Below are 21,678 nucleotides of genomic sequence, written 5' to 3' on the forward strand. Positions count from 1 at the left end.
GAATGGCCATGTGGCTAGAATGTGGCCTTAAGCTGAGAGGTACTCACTGGGCCTAGGTCATCCACTGAGTCTATAAATGCAGTCTTAATTTTGTACATGCAAGAGGACAGCAAATATACTGGCATCCGGTATCTCCAAATTTGTTCAAAGGTCACTAGAAGACCACCAGCTGCAATTCACAAGGAAGCAAAAGGCCTGTCCACCCTTCTCATGAAGATGACAGCAATCCTTAGGTACAAAGAGGGCATCTTAACCTATACATATATAATATACCCTGGAGAAAAATTTCTACTACACCATTTAAAAAAACAACACTTAAAACATGTTTCATTCTCTTCAAAAGAGAAAGCAACTCACAGGAGTGTTTTCCCCCAATTACCCTTCACATTTACAGGTTATCCATTTGGAAAAACTGAAAATAAATCTTCGAGAGATTTTTTTTGCCTGAGCTCTCATGTTTCTAGCAAGGGCACAGGGCAAGTTTTATTACGCATCAGAGAGAATGAAATCAGTATTTCTGATACAGGCCAAAAAAGTAATACTATGCTTGCTTGCTTGCTTGCTTGCTTGCTTGCTTGCTTGCTTGCTTGCTTGCTTGCTTTAGTTAGTTAGTTAGTTAGTTAGTTAGTTAGTTAGTTAGTTAGTTAGTTAGTAAGCTTCCTTGCTTTAAAAAGGAATCCCGAAAAAGTAACAGATCTTGTAGTTCTACATGTCCATATTCAGGAATTTAGGAAGCTGACCTTACACTGGGTCAAACCATTGATCCATCTAGCTCAGTAATGCCAACACTGACTGGCAGAGGCATTCCAGAGATTCGGGCAGGATTCCTTCCTAGCCCCAGCTGGAGATGCTGCATTGAACCTGGGACACCATACATGCAACACACATGTTTTTACCACTGAGCTATGGCTTTTCCTTTGTACAGTGTTCTCATTTCCCATTACCAAATGGCATGAGATTCCACAGGTAAAAAGCAACAGCAGGACCACACTGCTAACTCACTCCCAGCATCCTGTATAGCACTAGCCACACACCCCTGGAAAGCTGTGCATTGGCACGGGCTTTCCCAGACCTCCAGGGACATGACCAGTGAAATGCAGGCTGCTGGAGATGGCGCTGAGTAGCATCGTCCCACTGCCCTCTTTCCCACACGCAGGACTGATGCATGGAGAATGCTCCTCCAGGGCTACCGAGGGCCAATGACTGCATTACTTTGTTGGCAGGGTATCTGCTTTCCCATGGTCTGAACCACTGCTTATCTAGCAAGGGGCATGCCAAAATAGCCCAGGTGAGCCATCCTGAGGATTCCTCTCACCCTGCCTGAAAAGGAATGTTGTTACTGGCCCCGCTCATGCAGATCAGGCATACAACATATTGGCAGAACTGTGCGAGAAGGAGCTCCCCAGCTGACAGCGCGAATGTGACCTCGGCCACATTCTAGCCATGTGGCCATTCTCCACCTCAGCTTTTCAAAGATGGGTGGCTTCTGAAGCATGAATCACTCACTACCCAGCCACTGCTCAGCCAACAGATGGCCTGGAGGAAAGCAGATACAAACTGGGAACTGAAATCTGAAGGGTCATTCTGCAAAGGCAGTGCACGTAAGCTGAAATTCATGATCTTATTGCAACTTGACTTTGCTTGTCATCAGACGTATGTCAGTATGAAGGCCAACGTAAGAGATACTGGGTACGTTTGCGCTATTCTGCAAATATGCTATGCCGTGTGGGTCGTTCCCCAAACATGCTGTGCCTGGTAGATGACTGGGAGTTGGAAAAGCTCCTCTGAAGCCACTGTTGCTTCAGACAGGCATTGAGCTCACACTGCCAGGTTTCCTCCGGGCCCACGCACTCCCACCCTCCAGCGTGACTTCTTCAACAGCTATTCTACTGAATCCTCCTTCCTCTCTACTACATCAGCCCTACAACTGCACCAGCCTATTTTTCCACCTACAAGAAGTCCATGTTGCAACTGCAAATAAGAACTTTACTAAGAAACAACAGGTTCTGGAAGCTTCTATTGCAGCAGTAAGAACAGCTAGAAGCCAAACTTTCCTTTGGAAGGCACTATTGGGTGAATACTTTGACGACTTTTTGAGTTATTCTATTAACTGGCTGAAGACTGAACAGATGCTGACTGGATATAATAGATCATATACCTTATTAGCTAATTGGCAATACTGACAGAGCCCAGATTTCATAACTTATCTAGGAACACAACCCTACAGAAATATGTCTAACGTTTTAAATTAAACCTGAACAAATTGGCTAATAAAATAACATGGGATATAGACAGCTAAGAATGGCTAAAGCTGAGTTTGTGGAGTAAGATTAATTAACTTAAAATAAATATTATATATTGGATTGGTTATATACTGTGTGAGAGATGTTTCTATATTTATCTGGCAAATATTTTAAAAATGTAATTCTCTGTTCGTAAAATTTCCTGGAGTTCCTCTTCACCACAAATATCTTTGAAAAGAATACAAATTTCCATCAAGGAAGGTGACTGTATATTATCAAGCCTATTTATGGACTGCTGGTCTTTTTCACTAATGTTAGATTTTTCACCCTGGTCAATTCTGGATTCTTTTCTCCAAATGGATGGCATTGCACTCTTGGCATATTAAAATGGATGGATTCTTCCCACAGTTCTGGTAGCTAGAGACATGTGGTGGATAATAACGTAACAATTACATTTTGATCCATTTTCGTATGCTGAATTTGTGGAATCCACACTTAAAAATCATTAGAAAATACTTTTGTGGCATACTTGGATAGACAAGTTGATTTTTACTTTAGATTGCTTAGCAGGATTTAATGATGGGTTTCTGCCATTTTTTGATTTACATGTTAAATATGTTTTGCATGCCGGCCAAGACCAAACGGCAATACTTACAATTGTAACATTTATTAGATTCCAAGTTTGGCCATGCAACTTTGACAGCTTCATAGATTTCTCCACCACTGAAAATACTTGACCTCAATCCATATGAATGAACACTTGATGAAATGCCTCTCTCAGCTGCAATCTACCCAGACACTATAATCCACATCAGTGCCCTTCCTCCAACCACCACCCTGAAAGTGGATCAGTTGTTAGCAACAAGGAGGAGAACTTTCTCTACTATGGAATGATATCCCCATTGAGGCTTGCCTGGCACCAACTTTACTACCCTTCTGGCACCAGGCTAAGTTTTCACTGTACGCCAGGGGTGGCCAGACTTGCTTAACAGAAGAGCCGCCTATGGTAAATGTCAGATGTTTGAGAGCCGCAAGCAGGTGCCCATGGGAGGTGGTGAGTGGCAAGTGGGCACCTGGAGAGGGTGGCAGCAAGTGGAACGCTGCAAAATAAACTCAAACAGCCACATGTGGCTCCCAAACCTCGGTTTGGCTACCCCTGCTCTATGTCAAGGCATTTAATCGACAGGAATAACACTGGAGGGGGGTATTGTCAGCTGTTTTAGGAGGCTAACTGGCATGAACCTTTCTTAGTTGCTTAGGTTGCTAAAACTTGATTTTAATTTTTTAATGGAATTGTATATTTTATATTGCATGTTGTTGCATTTTATTATTTTACTCTACCCAGAAAGCTCTGGATACTGGGTAATAAATAAAATAATACTGATGTATTTATTGTTTCTGAATAAATATGTTACATAGGGTCTAAAACAGAAATGAAATGGCAAATTGGAATGTCCTATACAGTCAAAGTGATAGTGAACATTCTCATGAATTTCAAGTTGCATCTTATTCAACATAAAGTCTTCTTTCATCTTTATGGAATGCCACCACATTTCTTCAATAAGGGTTTGTCTAGTACTGCTAATGTTTTCTTTAATCTTATCTTTTGGGAATGACCCTTTTGTTAACCCTTTTGCAGAGATTATAATACAGATAAATGTTATATGGGAACATTCTTTCATATTTGTTGATATGCATGTTCTTTCACGTTATCTACCTGCTTCCTGAAAGTTAATGTATGAATGATGAGTTCCCTTTTGACAACTAAACAGCTAAAATTACAACAGTGTAATGCAAAGTCTGTCTTCTAGAACGCAATGGATTCGAGAGCCTAAGTACGTTTTCAGTATTTCAACTGAAGGCATATAGATGCCACTATCAAATGGATACATACATGGTTATCTGGTCTGCCTTTGCTGAAATTTATATTTAACTGATACATTCAAAGAAGCCTAGTTGCAAACTACAGCAGAAAAAGCACTATGACAAGCTCAATCAAATAAGGCCACCAGTACCAAGCAACAGCGGCACATTATTCTTTTAGCAGATCTAAAACAAAAATGTGCCATTTAAGTCTGCTCAAGGTGAAATAAGCTATATTTAATTCATTCTTTTTTGCTTGCTATTCAATCCCCACTTTTGGGGGGGCGGCTTTCCTTTCCTTTCCTAATGGCTCTAGAGATGGGAAGCTTTGAAGATGAAGAATTTTCAAGCTTCGAACAGTCAGGCTGGAAAATCCATACTAAACATTTTCAGCTCATTGAAAGAAACACAGGATGCAATAGCACCACCACTGGTTTCACACTAGGAGTGCCTGAGATCATCAAAGAAATAAAAACTGATCCTCAATTTCAATCCACATTAAGTGAAAGAAATGGCATCTGGATTACATCTGGCAAAGCTTTCTGAAAGCCTAAATCAAGAGGGCACATTAAGGTTTTAACGATGCACCCTTAACACATTTGCAGGCAAGTAACTAACAGCAGTGGGCTCAGCGCTAGCACATTAAACTGAATCATCAAAAATGCCATTATCTCAAAGGACAGAGAATGTGTTTCTCTGAACCAGACAAAACAGCATGTATCTGATTGGCCCACTGTGTGTCACAATAACCCCAGGATGTTCTGCTGTGCGTGGAATGCTCAACTTAACAACAACAACAACAACAACACATAATCAATCATTGCTGTACCATCACATCTGATCATGTAAATCAGCCACGATTAACCCAGGTGAGTGGAACAAGGAACTGCTGGTGTGCCCACATCTAAGAAATGTCTTTCTTGGTAATGGGTTTGACTGAAGCCTGTGCACCGGTCCTTTTCACTAGTCTGTATTTCCAATCAGTAAACTGCCCAGAGAGAGTTGGCTACAGGCAGTATAGAAATGTAAATAACAACAACAGGTAAAGTATTCCCACTACTTCAAAGTCATGTATTTATTCATTTTAAAAAATAGTCCATCCTCGAAGTCACACTGCGATCACAAAATGATTTGTGCATCAAATATATTAAAGCTATAGAGAGCCCCCCCCCCCTCCTCTCACCATTAGATAGAGTGGTGTGATGGCTTCGGGCTGGGGAGCAGTAATGACAACTTCCCAGCTGTTTCTCCTGGATTCTCACGGATGCCACACGGCTTGTCCTGGACCACCTGCATAACACCACTGCCTCTGGTGTGGAAGTGGACGCCATGCCATTGCAATGTTGGGGCAAGATTCAACTGCTTCTATACATGCACCAAATGAGGAAGATTACTGTCCTGTCCATCTGTCACCTCAAGCTGAAAAAAACCCTTGGTTGGATCTCCATTTACAATCCAATTCTCCTACAATTTCAAAGTAAGAGAAATTGGATTACTACTATGGAGGTGACCAAATACCCAATCTTGGTTTAAAGTCACTATACACTTAAGAACACTGAGAAATTATCAAGTTCTAGACAGTTGGCAGAAATGCAGCTGTTCAAACTTCAGTAATGCATGCCCAAGTAGTAGCGCATGACTGAACAGAGCACCCAAGAGGCCTGAAAGCACAAATGTCAATCAAAGGAATCTGCCATATATTTTAGCTTTTTCCTTGCATTTTGCTCATTGCTATATAGGGCTAACTCTGAAGACTGTCCAGAAACTTCAGCAGCCCAGCAGCTGAATTCTGGACTAATTGGGATCCAATGGTAGGAACCTGCAGGTTCAAATTACAAGAAAGAGGATTTCTATCATTAGGAAGAACTTTCTGATAGCACAAACCTGTTTCACACTGGAAGAGACTACCTGAAATGGTGGCAGACTCTCTCCTTCATTTGATGTTTGGAAGCAGAAGTTGGATGCCCACCTATTAGGGGTACTACAGCTGTGATGTCTTCTGCTTCAACAAGGGGATGAAACAGGCATCTCTTGAAATCCCTTCCATCTCTGTGATTTACACTCTATTCTGAGTTCCAAAATGGACTGGCAGCCAGTCTGTTTCCAAGCCCAGTTCAAAGGTGCTGGTGCTTACCCTGTCCAGCCTGTGCCCTGGAAGGATTGCTCTCTTTCACCCAGATTAATTTGCCATATACCAAGCTTCAGGTGACAGGAAGGCAGGTACCAGAGTCTTCCTGGTTGTCTTTAGAAATGATCCCTAGAGAGACTCACCTAGTGCCAAGTGCCAAGTTATACATCTCTATGACTAAATGTTAATTTCTCAGGCCTTTTAAATACAGATTGAAGATGTTTTTATTTTAGTCCTATCACTCTGTGGTTTTTGGTTTTGGTTCTGGTTCTGGTTTAGCTATAATAATCATCTTTTATAAACCACTTTGATTTTAAACAGAAATGGAGAAGCCAACCGAGGAATAATGGCAATCTTTATCAGATATGCAAGTGTTGTTAAATGCACAGCTAATCTAATCTGCTATCCTAATAAATAAATTGAATGCAAGGGTCAAGAAATATCCTCTGAATCTAGTAAACAGGATCAGAGACAAATGAACCATCTAAGATTAATCTGAGTGACTAATTCCTGAGCAATTACTGTAATCCAATTAAAAGAAGACAAAAGGAGGGGGTTATGAGGAGACAGCCTCAAACCTCTGGCTGAGGCTTATTCACAAGAAGAATTTTCACAGATGGCTAACAAGGGAAATCTACTACAGAGCGAGCAAGCCAGGAAACTTTGAGCAAAGACTAGCAGTAAGCTGTTTTGCCCAGGCCAGAATCTCTCTGCAGGGTATACAGATTAGCATCATGGGCAGTACCAGGCCATCTGTGCCAGCAGATGTACCTTTTAGGGATATCAAAGAATCTGCAACATATTGAAGTGAGTGTGAATGTTTATGAATCCAACCCATGGATTCTGCAGCATTCTATCAAGTCACATATCTATTTTTTTTTAATTTTCAGAAACTGTATGGAAATTTAGACCCAAAACCTAATATGAATGCAAATTCAAGGAACTATGAAAAATCTGATTTGTCAATGAATGGATGATGAAATCAAAGACACTCCACAATTCATAAAACACAGATGGAACAGATTAAACAAAATCTGGAACCACCCTCCAAGAGCTACATTTATACTTTGCTACCTTGATAAGTGACCATGTATTTGTATCACTAGTTACCTGAATGTTCTTCTTACAGAGTAAATAGCACAGGCAGGGGACCTAATCTGGATACAGGAGCTTTAAGGACCCTCCCCACTAGTCCTGATTCAGATATGGTCTCACAACTTTCTCTTTATTCATATTCTGCGGTGGCGCCCAGACTATGGAAAGCATTTTCTAGAGAGCTGCGCCTGGCGCCCAGTTTATATTCTTTTCGGCGCCAGGTTAAAACCTTTTTATTTAATTGCTATTTTAAAAATTAATATTTTATTATTAACAGTCACTTTTTTGTTTTTGATATAATGTTATGAAATTAGTTATTGTTTTATTGTTTTAATTGTACGTTTGTGAGCTGTCCCAAGATGCCAAGGGATATGGTGAAGGCATACAAAAGTTCTAAATAAATAAATAAATAAATTTATATCCAACTTTTCCACCACAAATAGCACTCCAGATAACCGACCCAAAAATATAAAGTACAACAATACAATTAAAGCATAAAAGCAAATCAGTTAACAATGCATCAGTAAAAATAAACAAATAGAATAGTACTCAAACCTTAAAAGCAAAAGCCTATCTGAACTGATCTGAACTGAAATGACTTTGCTGGGAGATCAAAGAAGATGGAACTGGAGTGGTCTCCCTTAATGGGAAGTTCCAGGGCCTGAGAGCTGTCACTCAGAAGGCTCTTTCTTACACTGGCACCAAAAATGACTCTGATACCAGCTTACACATCGATAGGATTGAGGCCTTTTTTTTGAATTGTATTTCTGATCTATCACCAGAAGGCATTCAAGGAATTTAAATAAAAAGGGTTTGGCCTGGCGCCGAAAAGAGTATAAACCCGGCACCAGGCATACCTCTCTGGGAAGTACATTCCAGAGTCTGGGCGCCACAGCAGAGAAGGCCCTACTCCGAGCTGATGACCATTTCACCTCTCTTAGAGAGGGTTCCGGGAGCAGGGCTTCTCCCACAGATCTTAAGAGGCGTGAGGGCGTATAAGGAAGGAGATGTTCCTTCAGAACTTTAAAGGGCAGATTTAAAAGACCTTTAATCAATTGATTAAAGTATGTTTCATAATCAGCACTTGAGAAATAGTTTTACATGTACTCTGAGATCTATATCTATAATGGCATCAAGAAAGTTCATCAAAAGAATTAAGCAGTCGGGAGCACATTCCAACATGGAATTTCCATGGTGAATCAAGAGCAAGTAGGCTTTTGACAGAGAAACATCCTACACTCACAAATTAATTTATAGAGAAATCTTTACAAATGGTGCATGCAAGATGGACTTGGTTATAGATTCAGCCACTTATGGAACTAAATGTGTATGTCAACATTCCTTAACTTGATGTCTTCCAAATACTTTAGACCATCAGTCCTGGCCATTATAACTACTGGCATGATGGATGAGGCTGATGGGAATTAGAATCTAATACAAAGACTGAGAAAGACTGATGAACTCCAGCTCATCCCAGCTAAGTACAGAAAGCCAGACTTCACCCTTTGGAGTGAGCGTCCAGTAGAAGCAAAAGAGACCACACTCACCAGCTATTAAGGATCCAGTTGTGCTACAATCAAAGCAAGGCACGGGTATGAAATACAAAATGCCAGCTAAGGTTGGTTTCTAGTCAGTATTATTGTATGCTAAACAAATAACACATGGGTCTTCAAACTATGGCCCGGGGGCCGGATCTGGCCCGCCATGCCCATTTGGATCCACTGCCCACTTCGCCCAGCGCATGGGGAGGCAGCGGTTTGCTCACTCGGAGATAACGATCTCCAAGCGAGCAAGCCGCTGCCTCGTGCGCCCACCTCGTGCCTCGCCTCCCCTTGCCGGGTGCACCTGCCCACACCTCGCCTCACCTTGCCTCCTCGCGCACCCTGCCCCTGCACTGGCCTGTGGGTACCGCTGGCACCACCTTTCCGGCCCATGCCCAGCACTGGCACCTTTCAACTGGCCCCCTGGAGAAAAAGTTTGAGGACCCCTGAAGTAACATATGCATTCGTTGTATGCTAAACAAGTAACATATGCATGGATATGCATTTAACTAATCCAGGGATGGTTTTGGCAATGACATGGGTTGCAAGATTCTTCCTGCTATGCTTGACAGATGATGCAACCTCACACACATTGTCAATCTACAGCAAAAGTGAGCCATTTATGGTGTCCAGGTGGTTTGACTGGCAACTCTCCCTATTGGCTATTTTGACTAGGGCTGATTTGGCTACAGCTGACAGAAGTTGTAGGCCAAAAAGTCCAGAGGACCACAAATTGCCTGCCTCTGATTTCTAATATAGGTTGGGTTTACCAAAGGTAAATGCAATGCACTGAGCAGGGCCCTTATCATTGGAGTGCAAGCAGATCTATATCATGTAAATTGAGAGAAATCTGCCTGAGGTTTTTGCCCACAGGAAGGGAAGAAACAATATTTAAAGCATAGAAGCATCTGAGGAAACCGAGTTTGCCAGTTTTGAGACAGCCATGCTTCACTGTACCAATGAGATTCAGCGGGCACCAGCATCCACTCTGACACTGCTGCTAACCTAATCAGGCTGCACTAGTGTATACGTGTTGATCTGTGATGGAGTACTGCACATTCTAAATGTTCCTTTTGCTTTATCAATCTCGCTCTGATAAGTCTAACAGAAGCAAGAACCATGAGTGGTATTATAGGCTGATGGTTCACCAGGCATGGACCCTGAATCTTTTGAGTTGTGCCCTGGGGCATGACAGCTTCTCCAATCACTATCATTTGCCCTAATACCTGTTTCTTCCCTCTGAACTCAGTAGCCTTGCCATTGCTAAGGTATCTTAGTGCTCCCTCCCTCAGCAGACAAACTGGGGGAGTAGCATGAATGGACCAACTTTTTCAACCAGAGCAGAGACTGCCAAGGTATTTCTTCCTTAGGGACTCCCAAGATACTCCCAAGCAATGTTGGGGACTCAAGTCATGTGACTCGCTCCCAAGTATGACTCAAGTCACATGAGTGACTCGACTCAGACTTGACCTGAGAGCAAGGAGTAAGTGACTTGAGATTTCTATTGTTTTCACAACCAAGTCATTTTTGGCATGAGGGAATTGGTGGGAGGGAGGGACGAGGGAGTGGGAGCAGGGGAGCAAGGATTGCATTACAGGTAGTTGCCAGGTTATATACTTACGATCATACAGACACCCATAAACTCTATATGAATATCTCTACTGAAAAGCCATGAATATCTCCAGGCAACTACACAATGCGTTTGGCAATACATTTTGTAGAGCTAGAGATTCCCTAGAGATATTCACAGCTTTTCTGTAGCGTCAGCTTCAACATACCCAAGCCAGTGGGTTTTGAGGCATGTGTAGGGCCTCAAAGATGAAGCAGAACCATGGCAAAAGAGGTTCTGGGAAGGGCAGAAGCAGAGGCACCCAGATAACTTCTCTCTACCCCTCTTCTGTTGCTGTTTTAAAGCTTGAAAGCCTGTTTTTATTCATAACTTCCTACGCCATACAGTACCATTAAGCCTAACATTAACTAATGGAGATGGAGCTGGTGCTGGAGAGCCAAGTTTGATTGTGCTGCTGGAGGTGGGGGAATATCACTGGAGTCGCTTTCTTGAAGTAGCCCTCAAGGGTTATTTGTACAGCCGCTTTATTTTTCTCCTCACAAATGGCCTTCTAGCAGTTGAGGGCCTAGTGGCAAGGGCAAACGCTAAAGGGGAACTAGATCAGTATTAGCATGCCTATAGTACAGATGGGGAAATGATGCTGAAATGACAGCAGAGATTACTCATGTGGTCCAATTTACATACAAGTTCCCCATAAGGGCATTCTGAGGAATAGAACTCATCCGTAACCCATAGACTGCCTGTATAGGGGGAAGGCTTCAGCTCTCCTGCCTGCTGCCTCTGCTCTCTTCCTTCACATTTCCAGGGAGAATTACAGCATCAGGCTGGGGACCAATTGTGTTGGGAAAATCATTTTTCTAAATTGCAATCTTGAACATTCAAATAACATCACATCTTTGTTTAAATAAATTGTGGTTGAAGTAAAGGACTTCAGTGCATCACCGAGAGAAGTGTAGATGGGAACACTCCCACCCAGCCCACCACCACCTCCCCTTTTTCTGTTCAAGTTGGCTCTTGAGACTTGACTCGAGACTTGGAGTAAAGGACTTGAATACATCACTGTCCCCAAATAATTTTGCCTGTCCCCAGAGAGCTGTTGCCAGTCATGGTCAACACTTCTGAATTGGACAGGTAGCTACTCAGAACTGGGACATGGCAGCTTTTTGTGTCCCATCCCCCCCATGCCATTCACCCCACCAGTATTTTAAGATTTCATGGCCCCTTTATACCTACTCAGTTCAGTGCTTTTAAATGTAACACTAAGCCTAAAGCATAGATTTTGAAGATAATTACAGAGGAACCCATTAAAAATTATGTCAGTAGCACAACATCCCTCTCCACTCCCCACAGCAGGCTGGTAGGGGGAAGCTCAGAAATCAATACCAACCAGATTAAGAGACAAAGGTTTATTCCTGTTATTAACATTGCCCTGTTGGGACTTTAGGTGAACTCTATCTATCAGATTGGATTTCCAAAACACATCTTGTTGTTGTTCTTGCACAGGTAACAAAGAACAAAGGAGATGAAAAGTTTTAAGAAAATAACGCCAAGTCAAATCACGAGAGAGATTCCCAAGCACATGAACACACAGGACAGCAGTAGCACTCAGCACATTGTGTTTAACATGGCTATGAGCCACAAAAGGAATTAGCAGGTTAGGAGCCTGATGTCTGGATGAGCTGAGTCACCAAACTAGGCTTGCTGGCACTAACACAATGGTTGCAACAGCTGAGCTTAAGGATTATTAGAATGGAAGAAATCCCTATGGATCTCTAAAACACAAAACATTTCAATGCCTCAAGAGTATGAGGGAAAGCAAGGCTGGTATCATTTTATGGGGGGTACTCAAAACTGATGCTACATTAATTCATTCTAAAACTTTATCTCTGCACTTTAAGCCTCATGTGTGAAAATGCACTGAAATTCTAAGAACAATTAAATTAAGATTGTTCAAGTTAAGGATCTAGAGACGGGCCTACTTTTAAGAAAGATATTGGCATACCTGGTATCGTCTTTGAGTGTTGTCATCATATCCCACTAACAAACCTAACACATTTTGCTTTTAGACACAGAAGTGATTTGTAGAGACTGCCAGGAGATCTTGTGTGTTTGTTTCTTACATTTATATACCCATTTGACCCATGGATCCCAATTTAGCATGCATGCTCCCCCTTCTCATTTTTATTCTCACAACAACCCTGTGAGGTGAGAGTCAGCAGTGGGCCCAAAGTCTGAGAGGAAACTAAATGGCAAGTGCAGACCTGAACCTGGATAAACCCAGAGCCTACCCCTCACTGGCTCACAATCACATACTTCGTATAGCTGAAGATCTGGGTGGGAGGCAGTCGTGCACAGAACCTGTGAGGGTATTTATGACACACACTGGATACAAAATTGGGTTAAAAACCTCACATGATAAAGAAAAGCAGCTTGGATAAAAGGCCTGCACCAACATGCATAGCTATCCCTCCTTCCCTCACTCGCGCACACACACACAGCCCTGAGCATGCAACTTGGGATATGGCCATTCCTGTTTACACAGAAGTAGTCCCACTTTTAATAGGGCTGGCTACTAATACACCTGGGCTGAAAGAAATCACATGGCGCACCCTATCTGGAAGTGGGTGCTGGACAAGGAAGCATTTCTCATTGACTAACACCTGAGAAGCTTCTGGTGAACCCCTAATGTGATATAGGAAGTAAAACTCAACACAGGGCATAACCTTGTAAAACCAGACCACAGGAATACCAGCTTGAATGATCACAGAACTCAGGTTGCTGAAGTGAAATAATGCAAGATCCTTCATACAGATCAGTGGTTTGCCAACTTCGTGCCATCAAGAAAATATCCTTATTTCTGCGTCATGGAACTGCTACGCACTTAAGTTTGGAAGATGTTATGCATGCAACCCACAAAGGCTGCTGGCCACACCTGTGAGGCTTAGTTGTAGCTCCACATGAGAAAGGAGTACTCGAGAATGCAACCCCCAGCAACTGTATCGGGCAAAAGAAATGTCATGGCACATAGAAGACTTTTGGAAAAGCTAGAGTTGTATTATTGATCTTGTCAAAGAGCACCTGAAAGGTTTCTGAACAACCCCAGCAACACAAGGAATGCTATTTGAAGCCACTGCTGGGTGGGGATGATGGGAGTCATAGCACAGCCCATCTGGAGGGAAGCAGGTTGGGAAAGAGCATTATATCTACTCTAGATATAGTCTAGAGCAATATATCAACTTTCTGATCTACCAAGCCAAGAAAAAGAAGTAGATAAGTTCAGGTACAAAAGGATTTCAGCACAGTATCAAAGGTGTGATCAGAGCAGGAAGTGATGCTATCCATGAACTGCCTACCTGAGTTAGGTGCAGTCAGACAGCAAAAACAGAAGTCAGGTTATTGGAACAAAAAAAGACAATGCCATCACCTAGATATTACTGAGGACAGGAACAGGCTTGTGCATGGAATAATATGCACCATGGAGCCTACTGACTTGGTTTGAGCTATTTGCTTATGCAGTTCAGTTACTCCCAGAGATTTTGACTGTCCTGTAATCCTCTATAGCAGATCATGACACTCCTACATATGGTATATACCTAGGATTTTTTGGTGAGTTTTAATCCACATTTTGTGCTAACAGTAAATACAGCAATGGAAACTGCCCATGCATTTCTTTCTTTTCTTGATGCAAGAATGCAGTTCACAGACAAGTATGTAAAAACAACTAAAATTGTATTTTGTAAGCAATGCTTGCTGTGACAAAAAAGAGTACTGCCAAATCCATTTGGGTTATCAAGATGTCTCTGCAGAGCTGCCTGGCAGTATCATAGGCCTAAGGGGATTTCATTTCAAAGAAGCTATTTGACCCGCAAATCAGGCCATGTTTATACACTTTCCAAAGAATTACCTCACTGGCAATATTAGCTGTTATTTCATAGATCTAGGATCACAGTCTTGACCTCTAAAAGACTCCTATGAGATTAACACACAAACATTCTCTCTCTCTCTCTCAGATTCAATAAATATTGCTTTGACAAATTTATTTCTTGCAGTATACTATGTAAAACTAAGTTTATAATTTTTCTAGATATCCATCTTTCAAGCTTTCAACATACGTAGCTTAGACAATATTTTTCACTCACTAACTGATAAGCAAAAATTTTAAGTGTGCTTTGACTCTGAATTATATGGTTTGATTCCACTTCATCTCTCACATATCCCTTTCCAGCTTTTGGGATGAACTATTTAATAGTTCAGCAGTTTCTCTTTGGAGATTCTCTGCTTTGCCAATTATTTTTTTATATCAGTTATCTAAAGTTCATTGTGGACTTACTTTACATCTTCCCTCTTGGTACCACTTTATTATTTCTTTAAATCTGTGGATTCCTAATGACCATTTATATAACATGCTTAACTGCCATAAGCTTGCAATTCCCAGATAAAGCAGCTTTTGCTTTTTGATGGCGGTGAGAAAGTCACTTTCTTCAGTAATCAGTTTGAGCTAATTGAGGAATGTGGTAGCAGCCTTTCTACCCTTACTTTTCACAATATAACCTCCTCTAAAAAGGTGTGAAGTGTGCCTATTAGCATGGTGGGCTGGGGGTGTTACCTTGCACACATGAATGGGCCAGTGTTGCCAACAAACAGAAGAAGTATCAACTGATCACACACTTATCTAAAACATTCTTCCCCAACCTGGTATCCTCCAGAAGTTGTGCATATCAACTCCCATCAGCCCCAGCTATCCTGGTCAATGGCCAGGAAAGCTGGGAGTTGTACCCAAAAATATCTGCAGAGAGCAGATAGGGAAAGGCTAACCTAAAGTCAAAGTCCATGGGCCAAAACAGACAACAGGGTACCAACTAGGGATGACCTCTCAACTCGCCTGCAGTTATACCAGTTCACTGATGCAGAAGGTGCCTTCAGGAGACACCCCACGTAATTAGGATGATAAGGACAGAAAGATAACTCCTGACAAACTGTAGTCACAACACTGGATTTTACTATGAATTTAGCACAGATGTTAAATAAGTCTCACTGGGTACAATGCCACTTACTCGCAAACGAGTGTATTGTTGTACCATGTAGGAACTCTGCTTCCCGAGGATTAAGCACTAGCCCCTTAAAGTTCCCAGCAGCTAAATATTTTGCTCCCCCATCTTTCTATTAATTCTTATTTTCAACAAAGACTTTGGGAAAAGAGGCCAGAAGTAATTTAAACTCAGTTAACGTGCATCTGCAAAGCAAACTGAGTTGGTAATTAATGGGTGAGAAGGCACCACTGCTGCCCTCTGAACTTCAAAAACTTGGTGTTTAAACAGAGCTTAAGAAAGTGTATTTTTCCTCCAGAGCACATCAAGGAGGACAAGTCCATTCTTGTTTTCCCACACACACGCATGCACACTGAAAACAATGAATGCAGATGATACAAAATGCCCAATAAATAATTCTAGTCCAAGTAGCACACACATTGCACAACACCCGTTTCAGTGAAATTGTTCCACTGTTTCATTTTAAAAGATCTATTTTCCCCCTAGCAAAACTGCTATTAGAAGCACAAAGCAGCTTAACTTGACCTCAATTCCACCTATTAACATCAACAAGAGAAGACTCAGTTGGTACATTGTAAGAGCTGTTTGACAGTGAACTGACCGATTTATGAGGTGGTAGACTTTCCTTTGCTGGGAAATTTAAGGAGAGGTTGGACAGCTGTGCGTCAGGGATGCTAGAGAGGAAAGATGCCTGCACTGAGCAGAAGGCTAGACTACATGACCTTCAAGTTTCCTTCCAATTCCATAATTCTATGATTGTACAATTGTAATGATTTGATCATCTTAGCACACAGAAGGACCTCTTTCTGTGCCCTTCACAACAATCACCTACCTCACAAAGAAAGCCCAATTCAAGAAGCAGCCATGACACTGCAATACAGAATTTCAGAATGCACAGCAAACGACCTTGAGCCATGACAAGGAGAAGGGACAATGGTAGCAAGTTCTAGTCAAAGACACTGGAAGCAGCGGAAAAGAATGCTAGTAGCCAGTGCACTCAACAAGATCAAATGTATTTAAGAGATGTCTTCATTGAAGACAGCAACCATTTCTTTCAAGTGAATAGCAGATCAGGCAGCAGCATGCAAGTTTGGTGTGCATAATCCTAAAATACAAATTATTTATCTAAGGATGTGACTTGTAATGATCAAGAGCATGGATTGTTCTGAGGATCACAAGATGAAAACGGTCATAGCAAAACCAAAGCAGATCACTTAGACTGATTGAATATAGTTGCCAAACGCTCCACGCTCGTCATTCCAAAGCATCACAGTGCTACAGGAACTATCCATTATATTTTCTTCCCATAATCATTATGAACAACTGAAATCCTCTGTCAGTCCAGAATAGATCCTTCTAATTCTATCCTGGCAGCCTTCTGCAACAGCCTCCCTCTGCATGGTGCTCTCCAGAAGTCTGGACTAAAACTCCCACCACTCGCCAGCAGGATGGGCTGGGGGATCTGGAAAACTGTAAGACTTTTCTGTCTAAATATGCATAGAATTGTGTAATCCACCTTTCACAATAGTACTTAACAAAACACCCTTATCTAAAGAGGATTTCCCATAGCTAAGCATTTCCCAGTAAGAATAACATCTATTTCTTCTAAGCATTTGTAATGTATTAGTCCCAGAGTACAGAAAGGTTAATTACCTTGGCTCTTAATTAGTGTACTTCTCCTTATGTTCAGAAATTTGCAATGCAGATTACAAAAGAATTACCAAAAATTAGTGGCCTGATGAAAGGTACCATATACTAGAAGTCTGCAGAAAGTAGCTCTCCAGATGTTTTGGACATCAACCCAGCCTTCCTGACCAGAAAGTGCAAACCTCTGGAGATTTTTCACAAGCCCACCCTCATCTCCTTCGCCTCCAACACCTGGATGAAAATCTTTCAGACACTGGTTCAGTGTTAGGTATTTTAACACCAGAGCTGAAAATCCAAATCCCACACTCATGCAGATGCAATAAGTATATACATAGCATTGTCTTTCAAAAGAGTTCCAGACCTATATCACCTGAAGTAGCCACTTACTCTGCATAGCTAAAGACTGACCTGATTAGAGTAAAACAGCCTGTCCCAACTTTGTGCTCTCCAGATGTATTTAGCTACAACTGCACTCATGCCAGCCAGCATGGGCTATGGGGTGATCAGAATTATCATCAAACACACTTGGAATGCATCAGACTGGGGAAGGCTGAACTAAACATTAGTTATCACTTCCAGTAGAATTGCATTTTCCAGTTAATACAAGCACTTCATACAATTAAGTCTTTTCTTTTGTTAGCAGTATTTTTGTTCTTTGCTTTCCTCCAAATTCATCAGGATTATCTTAAACAATCTGTATACTTAAAGCGCAGCCATGTTTGTTAATGAGCACCCAACTATTCCTCTCCACTCATGAGTAAACAACCAAACAAACCAAGGAAGGATTCTTTCTTGCAGAAATCAGAACCAGGACATGGGGAGCTGAGCAAATGCTACCTGGAAATGATATTCCAATGGAATGCCCTAGATTAGACAAGTGTTGCAGCAGTGACATTACCTTATCACCAGAACAGGTAAACTCTCTAAGAACTTGACTTCAGAAGGACTACCAATGGAGTACTTTGTGTGGAAAGGGAGATGGACGGCACCATTAAGACAGCGCCATTGCGGTGGTCATGCAATCACAATGTTGCTGATTGGTGCTTTGCCTGCAATGGGAAGAGTCATCTACATGCAATGTCATGATTGGTGGGTGGCTCTGGAGTTGATGCAAGAGCGTCTGTTTTAACTGCAATCATGTCTCAATCCTACAGTTAGCCCTGAACTTTCTGATTAGTTGCAATCACAGCTATAACCTGCCTGTTGGCCCAGGACCACGCAGTCAGCCTGCCAGTCTACAATGCAAGACCTTGCTGGCCTCTCCTTCTGGGTGCTGCAGCTCCTGTGCAATCAGCACATTTCACTTTGTGAAGGAAGGATCTGGTGTCTTGAGAGCAAATCTCCTTGCTGACTAAGCACTGGTATTGCCTTTCCACATAAACAAAAAGGTGATCTTTGCAATACAGAATCTTTTGTATTCCAGAGCGTCCGTGCAATCAAATTCCTATACCAGAGATTATTTTACTTTCTTATCTACCATTGTGGTGCAGATTGCAATATACATGTACTGCTACATTCTTTATATTTTGAATATTAAACTGTGTGTTACTATAAAGCTAAGAAAAGCCACTTAATTTTGAGAAGCCAGTACTTAATTATGAGATGCAAATTAAAAAGCATGAATGTATCAGCCCTTCCCACATTACACAAACAAAAGCAGGCATTTTTGGCAGTGCCTATGCACCAACGCATTAGTCCAAATATTCCAATCAGCTCTGCATAATGTCCCGGAGTAAAAGAGCAACTCTCCAATGCTACGCTTACTTCAGAGTTTTCCCTGTGTCCTCTGAAGTGGATCATGGCATTAACACATAAAGTGGGACTGAGTTCTACAAAATGTGAAGTTCACCCCTGTGAAGGCAGGCAACACCCACATTCATTCTGACACTAGGAAAATAGCCCTTTTTGAAACAGGAAGCATTTGCTTCTGTTGAAAGGAGTTGGTGATATTGTGTGTGCATGTGTGTGCGTGTGTGGTAGGGTTGCTTCTTTAGAAGCATACAGCATAGCTTGCCTGACCCTTCAAGGTTCCTCATTTGCATTACTTTCCCCCCCCCTCCCTTTCACCGGCATAGCTAGATCCTTCCTGTGCTTTGTTTTTTTTTCCTCAGCCTAGAAGCTGGGCCAAGGAACAAATTAATAATTCGTACTAGCATCGTCCCCCCCATACAGCTCAACAAAAACTGAACTTGAAAGTTTTCCAGCTTTTAACTATGCAGTATAAGTAGAAACAAGGCACAGAGCCAGGCTTCACAGAGTTTAACAGAGCAACCCTACACATGCTTACTTGGAAGTGCATTTCACCCAGGAAAACATGCATGGGATTGCATCCTAAAGATATAATCCAACACACAGAAGAAAGTTCTACAATTCCAAGCATTTCCCAACCAGCACTGCTGGCCAGAGAATTGTAGGGGTATTTTCTGTGCAAGAATGCACCCTTAATCTCCTGCAGAAATAGCGCTGTCTGCCTAAATAAAAAAAAGTTGTACATGTGAATGCACACCCATTTTAACACTGGAAGGAACTTGCTCAATAGATTGCACTAGGAAAGAAAGCATACTCTTCTCCCGAAGGAACAATGCTGGCCCATCCTTCCTGTGGATGTCTTTTCTATAAGGAAGCATACCCTGGAGTATATGGATGGCCAGAGACCAGTGCTAGCACACATTAGTCTAAATACTATAGGCTAGGGGTGGCCCAGCAGAGACTCAGGAGCTGCATGCAACTCTTTATTTTGCTGTTGCTGCCCATGGACACCTGCAGGCACCCACCTGCCACTCACCACCACCCACGGGTGCCCACTTGCTGCTCTCAAACAACTGACATTTGCAGTGTGTGGCTCTTCTGTTGAACAAGTCTGGCCACCCCTGCTGTACAGTATATTTGTCAGAATATAGGGTGCTTAGAATGCGAAGTCTTAAGGAAAAAAGAAAACTTGATTCCCTTTTTAATGCACACATTAAACATGCATGCACACACACATCCACTTTAGCTAACTTAATATTGCTTTTCACGGAAGGATTGCATCATTAGCAGTGTCTTGGGCACTCCCCAGCCAAGGCACCAACTTTCTAGCACCCTCTAAAACTGACAAACCAGGAAGGCCTATCTCCAGATGTCTGGGAGGCCAACTCTCCAAAGTTCCTGGTAGCATGGTCATGAATGTTAGGAGTCGAAGTCCAAAACAACTCGTAATCTTTTCCCCGATGATCCTTGCTACACATTGCAGCAGGGAGCATTGTGGTTAGAAACACCTAGCCATTTCCTGCTGAAAAGAGTCCCGGGTCTTTCAGAGAAACTTGCTTCCGAATAGCGGAACCGGGGCCTGAAAGCCTTAAATGTTCTCACGCGGTCTGCCAACAGGGTAGGGTGCAAAGGGCAAGCCAGCTCACATCGCTTTCTCCAGCGGCTGCAGCGAAGCACGTTAGAAGACAGAGCTGCAGCACTTGTTGCAATTCCCGGGCCCTGCCCGAGAGCAAAACGCAGCGCTTGTTTAGCTTTTTTTTTTTTTAATTTTAAAAACTCGCGATAGGCCACCTCAAAAACTCTTATCCGGTTCCGCGTATAGCCCAGAGCTATAACGGGCAACTGCAAGACGGACTGATGCACGTGTAGTTCGCGATCAGATGCTCGTCCGGAACGGGCTTTTCCGGGCAGGCGAAGGCGAGAACGCAGCTCCCGCCCTGTGCTCCTATTTTCCGGAGGACCGCCTAGAAACAACCACTTCCCTCCACCCTCCCCGGCTGGCGCCGCTTCCAAGGAGCCCCCTCGGCAGCCTACGGTGCCTGTCAGCGCGTGCCAGCCAACCACCGGCCGCTGCTCGCATGGGCTGATGCGAGGGTGTGGGAGATGCGGCCGCTTCAGGGTAGAGCCGAGGAGCCTCTTCGTTGCCCGGCCCGTCGGCCCAGACAGCGGCTGGGCGCACCGGGCGGGAAACGAAGTGCGCTCCTTTGATCGCGCCTTCTCTTTCCCCTACAAGGACAATCCGAGTCGAGGACGCATCCGCCCAGGAAAGCAACAGCTGGGCGTCCCCCCCCCCACATCTCCACGTCGGAGACCTCCCGCTTTCTAGCCGCTAGTTGCAAGAGGCCCCGGCCGGCCGGCCGGCCAGCCTGGAATCGAGCGCGAAGCACTTGACCAAGCCGATTCCTCCTTACCTTCGACGCGCACTCAATAGCGGGCAGTTTTAAGGTGGCGGTGGATCCCGGCTGAAAAGGAAGGCGGAGAGAAAGCAGGAGCACCAGCCTGCCGGCTCAGTCACGCTGCAGAGGCGGGGAAGCAACGAAGGGGCGGGTCCGAGCCTCGGCCTCAGGCACCGCTAGGGAGGAGGAGGAGAAAGGAAAGCAAGGAGAGCGCGGCCGGCTAAATTGTGGGCTGATTGTGACGTAACAATGGTGGCTGGAGACAAATGGGGAGAGATCTGGCCACCGAGCAAGGGGGGTTATGACGTCACGGGGGCCGTGGAGGGGGGAGGGGGTAAGGAAGGGACAATGGAATATTCGGCCGGAAAAGAAAGCAGGGATGGGGACAGTAATCGCAA

General features: G+C 43.1%; 1 protein-coding gene across 1 annotated transcript in view; it reads right to left on the reverse strand.

The window, feature by feature from the left end:
• The window catches only part of ELOVL5 (ELOVL fatty acid elongase 5), a 62,952-nt gene extending 41,485 nt beyond the window's left edge, over window positions 1-21,467 (reverse strand). The window contains exon 1 of the mRNA XM_044421532.1: window positions 21,296-21,467. The gene's annotated coding sequence lies outside the window, so the exon portion shown is untranslated. The remainder of the gene's footprint in view (window positions 1-21,295) is intronic.
• Window positions 21,468-21,678: the final 211 nt, after the last annotated feature.

The sequence above is a fragment of the Varanus komodoensis genome, unplaced genomic scaffold (assembly GCF_004798865.1).
Source record: "Varanus komodoensis strain SLA01 unplaced genomic scaffold, ASM479886v1 scaffold12, whole genome shotgun sequence".
Taxonomy (NCBI): Eukaryota; Metazoa; Chordata; class Lepidosauria; order Squamata; family Varanidae; genus Varanus; species Varanus komodoensis.